Here is a 7,079-nt window from a genome sequence, read left to right as displayed (position 1 = left end):
CTTCTGTATATTTTTGGTCTTGTCCAAGAGCTTCTTTCATCTCTGTTTTCTTTGGTAATGTTTCCATTTCATTTTGAAGAACATCCAGGATGGTGATGTTCAAGTACAAATGACTCCACTGTCACTGATGATAAAAAATGTTGGTTTTTTTTTTTAATAAAAACTCTTACTGATCATTTCCATTTTTATCTGCTTGTTTTCTTGCTCCTATTGTCATCTTTAAATGCCCTTTGCATGACTGCCTACTTTGATGTCATATCAAGCTTTTGGTAAAGTTGTTTTTATACCTTTTCTTGTGGTTCCTTGGGTGATTCTGCTCATAGCAATCCTCTAGTCTCCTTCTTAGAATTTTATAGAGATATATAATTCAGTAGGATAGCTGACATTTATATATTCTCAGTTTTACAAAGTACTTTACATACACATACACACAAATATATCATTTGATACAATAACTTATGAGATATTAGGCATTTTTATCCCTTTTCATAAATAATAAATTGAGGCTCCTCAAGTCTCTGTGACCATGGTTACCCAGTTAGTAAGGATATGAAGAAGGATCTCAATCCACATCTTTTTGGACCTCAAGTCTCTAAAGTATGTACTAAAATGTTCTGTCTTTAATATTATGTGATAATTCAAGAGGAAATGCATTTTTTTTTCAGTGTGGTAAACTCATATAGGAAGACCTCCATCAATGTAAGTAAACATGCCTCTATATAGCCCTAGGGAGTTGCCTGAGGTGCATAGTAGTTGTTTTTTCTTCATGATTCTGCGAAAAGCAAGGGTCAAAGATGAGACTTGAACACTGGCGGCTAACTCTAAGCCCATCATGTCATCCACTATGCGGATTAAACAGCTTTTTTTTTTGTTTTGGATCTGTGAATTTATTAATGTGTAGGACATTTCCTTGACCAATGTTGATCTTCAAATGCTTTACAAATTACATTCTTTAAAAGTTGCTTGTGAGGCACCGGAAGGTAAAGTATTTATTTGCCAAGGGTTACACAGTCAATATATGTAAGAAGTGGAATTTGAACTTAAGTTTTTGTAACTATCTCTGTCTTTCTCTTCACCTACTGTGAAACTCTTTCCCTTGCTATCTCTATTATGTGATATTATTAAAAGCAATTAAAATCATGAAAAGAAATATAAATCCTTAGATACCTATATTACTGAGGTCATTTGGGCTCCAGTAGAAAACTATCTTTTAACTTTATCTGAATGTTTTCTTTTTGTTTTAGATTAAAAATCTGTTCCGTTATATATGTGTAATAGAGGACTGGCCAATGAGCACAATCACTTTGAGCATTCATAGAGTGCTATAGAGGTAGTTCCCCAGATGGAAGCGTGTTTCTAGGAGAATTATAATAGTGTATAATGAAAGTTCTTTGGAAAGATGTTGGAGCCTACATAGCCATTCTGTAACTTGTTCCAGGCTAAACACGTGCTGAATTGAAAATTCTTGATTGCCTGTAGCAGTGGAGCTGGAACTGGGTGATGATAGTGGGGTAAGATTCCAAAGACTTTAGTTAGCCTCAGCATATATCTCTCTGTCTCAGTCTCTCTCTTTCTGTCTCTCTCTCTGTCTCTCTCTCTCTCTCTCTGTCTCTTTCTGTCTCTCTCTCTCTCTTTCTCTCTCTCTCTCTCTCTCTGGCTGTGGCTTTTATAGTTATATGGTTTTATAGTTAGCTTTAACTATTGATTTCCAGGTAGGAAGAGAAAAATTTAACTGCTTCAAACATCCCAAGACATTGAGCTGCCTGCTTCTCATTACCAATTAGGTCTCTTGGAGCAATCCTTTTGTAGGATTTATTTCCCTTTGGTAAAAATTGAAAGAAAAAAAAGTCTTGTGTCAGTATAAGCCATTGACTTGTACAAAAGTCCACAATGCTCTTTTATCCAATTAGTGATCTCTCTAGCAACTGGCCTTTTAGTTTTAACCTCATCTTTTTTTTTTTTTTAATTTTAGAAATTTTCCAGCTCTCTTATACACTTTCTTTCCTCTTTTCTGAGCAATTCTGTATGTCCATATATGTATAAAACTGGTCAAATTTACTCATAGAAACCCCAAACTGATACTTTTAGGTGCCAGGCTTATGACAAAGACCTGACCTCTTGGAAAACTTCCAAGGTCATAGTCTACTTAGGACCTTACCTTTTGAAAACACATTTAAACCAGGTGCCAGCTACTCCTTAAGCTAAAACAAGAAGTGGTTTCCTCTCAGAGAAAAAACGATTCTAGGAATTAGAACAAGATAATACAGTAGGATGGAGGCAATTTGGTACTTGGGGAAAAGTACCTTGGTTTCCAAAGTATAATGCAAATCACATTCCTCTCCCCAGGATTTTCAGCTCGGTTCATAAGATTGCATTGAACAAATAGCAAATATCCTAGGAAGCTTTTATTTTATTTTATTTTTTTTGCTAGAGAATGTGTGCTCCATAAATGCTTTGAGAATAACAACACAGGAACAACATTAATCATGCTTTTTTATTAGGCATTTACTTGTGCAGTGTAAAAGGTTAGTTAGAAGCACAATGAATTTTATTATTATACTTTTATGTAGGATTATGCCAGGCTTCATACTTCTACCTGTTAGAATCTGCTACAGGAGACTAACAGCAGAACATGTAAAATATTATCTTTCTTTATTGAATGGCAATGAAAATGGTATAGAACTAAAATATTTTACTATTTTTTTCTTCCAAATGAGAGTAATGATTCTTAAATCTTCCATTTCTGTGGTTTTCTGATTCAAAAATTTAGTTTTTAGGCAATATATAAAGACATATTAATTTGTGATGACCTTTATCCTTTTCTTGGATTTTTCATGTCATCAACTAGAATATCTTGCCCTTTGGAGAAGATTGGCAGCAGTAGGATTGGGCTTTCATGATTTTTTGGAGGGGTCAGGGTTCAACCAACATTGTCATTTAAGTCAACAAATTGAACAAAACAATTTAAGCACCTGCTATGTGCAGAATATAAATTTGGGGAAGTTACGGAAGCTTTGATTAGACAATGTCCTTGTCTTCATAGTCTTCAGTCTAAGAGTATAGGACACGTATACAGGTAACTACCAATACCAATTATTACATCATAAGTATAATCTTGAAGTAGGTTTTTTAATAAGTACTTTGTGAGGTCCAAGTTAGAAATGGATGGCACATAGTAGTTCTTTATTAGTTCGTGGCTTGTTGAATTTAATTAACTTTGTCATGTGTTCATCAATAACCCTACACTAAGCAAAGCCCTACACTAAGCAAAATGAAGGATAAAAATGTAACAGTTTGCTACTCGGTGCAGCAGCAGCCCTTCTTTCTTCACAGTGGTCAGCTATGAGCCCCCCCCCCCCCACTCCCCAGCAACCATGTCGAAGGGACCCGCAGTTGGCATTGATCTTGACACCACTTACTCCTGTGTGGGAGTCTTCCAACATGGGAGAGTGGAGATCATTGCTAATGACCAAGGAAACAGGATCACAGCCAGCTATGTTGCCTTTACCAACACAGAACGTTTAATCTGTGATGCTCCAAAAAATCAAGTTGCAGTGAACCCCACCAACACAGTTTTTGATGCCAAATGTCTGATTGGTTGCAGATTTGATGATGCAGTTATACAGTCAGTCATGAAGCACTGGCCTTTTATGGTGGTGAATGATGCAGGCAGGCCGAAGGTCCAAGTGAGGTACAAAGGGGAGACCAAAAGTTTCTATCCAGAAGAAATATCTTTTATGGTCTTGACCAAGACGAAAGAAATTGCTGAAGCTTACCTTGGGAAGATTGCCACAAATGCCATAGTCACAGTACCAGGCTATTTCAACGATTCCCAACATTAGCCACTAAAGATGCTGGAACCATCGCTGGTCTCAATGTGCTCTGAATTTTCAATGAGCCAACAGCTGCTGCTATTGCTTATGACTTGGACAAAAAAGTTGGTGCCCAGAGAAATGTGTTGATCCTTGACCTTGGAGGTGGTACTTTTGATGTCTCCATTCTTACCATTGAAGATGGCATCTTTGAGGTCAAGTCCACAGCTGGGGACACCCACTTGGGTGGGGAGGACTTTGACAACTGAATGTTCAACCATTTCATTGCCGAGTTCAAGTGAAAGCACAAGGACATCAGTGAGAACAAGAGGGCTGTTTGCCATCTTTGCACTGCTTGAAAACATGCAAAGTGCACCCTCTCTTCTAGTACCCAAGCCAGTATTGAGATTGACTCCCTCTATGAAGGTATCGACTTCTATACATCAATTACCCGAGCCTGTTCAGAAGAGCTGAATGCTGATCTCTTCACACTGGACTCTGGAAAAGGCCTTAAGAGATGCCAAGTGAGATAAATCACAGATTCATGACATCATCCTGGTGGGTGGTTCCACCTGAATTCCCAAACTCCAAAAACTTCTGCAAGACTTCTTCAATGGCAAGGAGTTCAACAGGAGTATCAGTCCTGATGAGGCTGTTGCTTATGGTGCAGCTGTCCAGGCTGCCATTTTGTCTGGAGAGAAATCTGAGAATGTGCAGAACTTGTTGCTGTTGGATGTCACTCCTCTTTCCCTTGGAATTGAAACTGCTGGTGGAGTTATGACTGTTCTGGTCAAACGTAATACCACCATCCCCACCAAGCAGACACAGACCTTTGCCACCTATTCAGACAACCAACCTGGTATGCTTATTCAGGTTTATGAAGGTGAGAGGGCAATGAGAAAGGATAACAACCTGCTTGGAAAATTTGAGCTCACAGGAATCCCCCCCTCACCCAGAGGTATTCCTCAGATTGAAGTAACATTTGACATTGATGCAAATGGCATTTTCAGTGTTTCTGCTGTGGATAAGAGCATAGGCAAGGAGAACAAGATCTCCATCACCAATGATAAAGAATGTCTGAGCAAGGAAGACATTGAGCATATAGTCCAGGAGGCTGAGGATGAGAAGCAGTGAGACAAGGTGTCTTCCAAGAATTCTCTTGAATCTTATTCTTTCAACATGAAGGCTACCATAGAGGACATAAGGCAAAATTGGTGATGAAGACAAACAGAAGATCCTTGACAAATGTAATGAAATAGTCAACTTGGCTGGATGAGAACCAGACTGCTGAGAGGGAAGAATTTGAGGATCAGCAGAAAGAACTGGAGAAGGTCTGCAACCCCATCATTACCAAGCTGTACCAGAGTGCAGGGACCATTGCCAGGAGGCACACCTGGTGGATTCCCAGGGGGTGGAACAGCCCCAGCTGGAGGTGCTTCTTCTGGACCCACCATTGAAGAGGTGGACTAAACAACAGAAGAAAGAGCATTCCACACAGCTTTCCAAAAACTGAAGGACTCAAAATCTGTAGCCAAGGCAGTAGCAGTTTAAAAGTAACATTTAAGCTACTGTGCAAATCTGGGTGTTCTGAATACTTGAATGTGTGCAGAGGGAGAGAAGTGAACAACATTGCACTGTATCAGTACTGTAAACAAGTGGAAATGCAATTCTTGTCTTGGAGAATAAAAACTATTTAAAACTGGCACCATAAAATAAAAATGTAACAGTTCCTTCCCTCAAGGAACTTTGTTGCCGAAGAAGACCATGCCATCAGAGAAATGGTGACATGACTTGCACTTGACTTTGGTTTGAGTGAGGGAGGGCTGTGCAGGTCACCAGCCTCACTTCTCCTCCAGAGCCATCTGGATCCAGTGACCAGATACTCATCAGGATGACTGGAGATGACCCAGGATGAGGTTTTTTTTTGTTGTAGCTTTATCCAAGGAACTTATATTCTACTGAGGAAACAACATGTACACAGATAATAATATATATTTCATATATATGTATTATATATGTACATCTATATGTATATACATATGCCAGCATACACATGCATAAGTATGTATGTGTATATATGTATATATTACAAAGAAATTTCAGAGGAAAAGAGAGCTCTAACAATGAGAAGAATCAGAAAGGAGTAGGAGGTGACACATGAACTGAACTGGGAATCCCATGAGACTGTAGTACGAATGAAGAACATTTTAGGCATAGAGAACAATCTGGACAAAGGTGTGAAAGCAGGAAATGCATTATTGTGTGCTTGGAAGAGCAAAGTAGGCTGGTTTGACTAGCATATAGAGTAAATGTGAGGAATATGAAATCACCCTCGAAAAGTAGGTTGAATTAAATTGATTTGCATTTCTGGGGATTGGTCAAGGCTTCATGGAAGAAATAGCATTTGGGTAAGGCTTTAAAAAAAAAGCAGTAGGAACTGAACAGGGCAGCTGGCTCTAGAGTCAGGAAGACTCACCTTCCTGAGTTCAAATTTGGCCTCTGACAGTTACTAGCTGTGTAACCCTGTGCAAGTCATTTAATCCTGTTTGCTTCAGTTTCCTCATTTGTAAAAATTATCTAGAGAAGGAAATGGCAAACCACTCCAGTGTCTGTTCCAAGAAAACCCAAAAGGAAGAGTCAGACACAACTGAGAAGACTGAACAACAAGTGACTTAAGGGTCAATATGAAAGAAGTTTGGAAAGGTAATAGGAGCCTGATCTTAGAGGACTTTGAATTCTAGGCCAAAAAAAAACCCAAAAAACCAAACTGGAATTTTACTTGACAAACCATAGTGAGCCACTAATGTTTTGGATCAGAGGAGTGACAAAGATATGATGAAGTAACATAAGCATGGCAACATATAAAGTATACATTGGAGAAGGGAAGACGGTGGAGAGGGGATAATCTGTTAAGAGCACAGGCAGATAATAATGAAGGATTTTTATGGGGCAGAACAGTAGGTATAGACAGAAAAAACAAATGTGAAATGTCGCAGAGCTGGAGTTGACAGGGCCTGTTAACTCATGGGACAGGAGAGAGAAAAGTCAGAGAAAACTAACTACCTGGTTGTGAATAAGAGGAACTAGGTGAATGATGGTGTTGATGGCAGAAACAGTACGATCAACAAGAGGAGGGGGTTGTGGGGAAAGAATAAACTTGGAGAGGTTGAGTTTGAGTTGGCAGTTGGAGAGGTGTGCCTAGAGGGCAGAAAGGCCAATAAAAATTTTTTTAATAGTTGCAATCAATTTATTAAAAGATATGATTGA

The 7,079-nt window shown here is 38.8% G+C and overlaps 1 pseudogene; it reads left to right on the top strand.

Moving 5' to 3' along the window:
• Positions 1 to 3,374: 3,374 nt before the first annotated feature.
• Positions 3,375 to 5,315, top strand: LOC140524103 (heat shock cognate 71 kDa protein-like; annotated as a pseudogene).
• Positions 5,316 to 7,079: the final 1,764 nt, after the last annotated feature.

Source organism: Notamacropus eugenii, chromosome 2 (assembly GCF_028372415.1).
Source record: "Notamacropus eugenii isolate mMacEug1 chromosome 2, mMacEug1.pri_v2, whole genome shotgun sequence".
Lineage (NCBI taxonomy): Eukaryota > Metazoa > Chordata > Mammalia > Diprotodontia > Macropodidae > Notamacropus > Notamacropus eugenii.
This window is presented reverse-complemented; position numbering and strand designations above follow the sequence as displayed.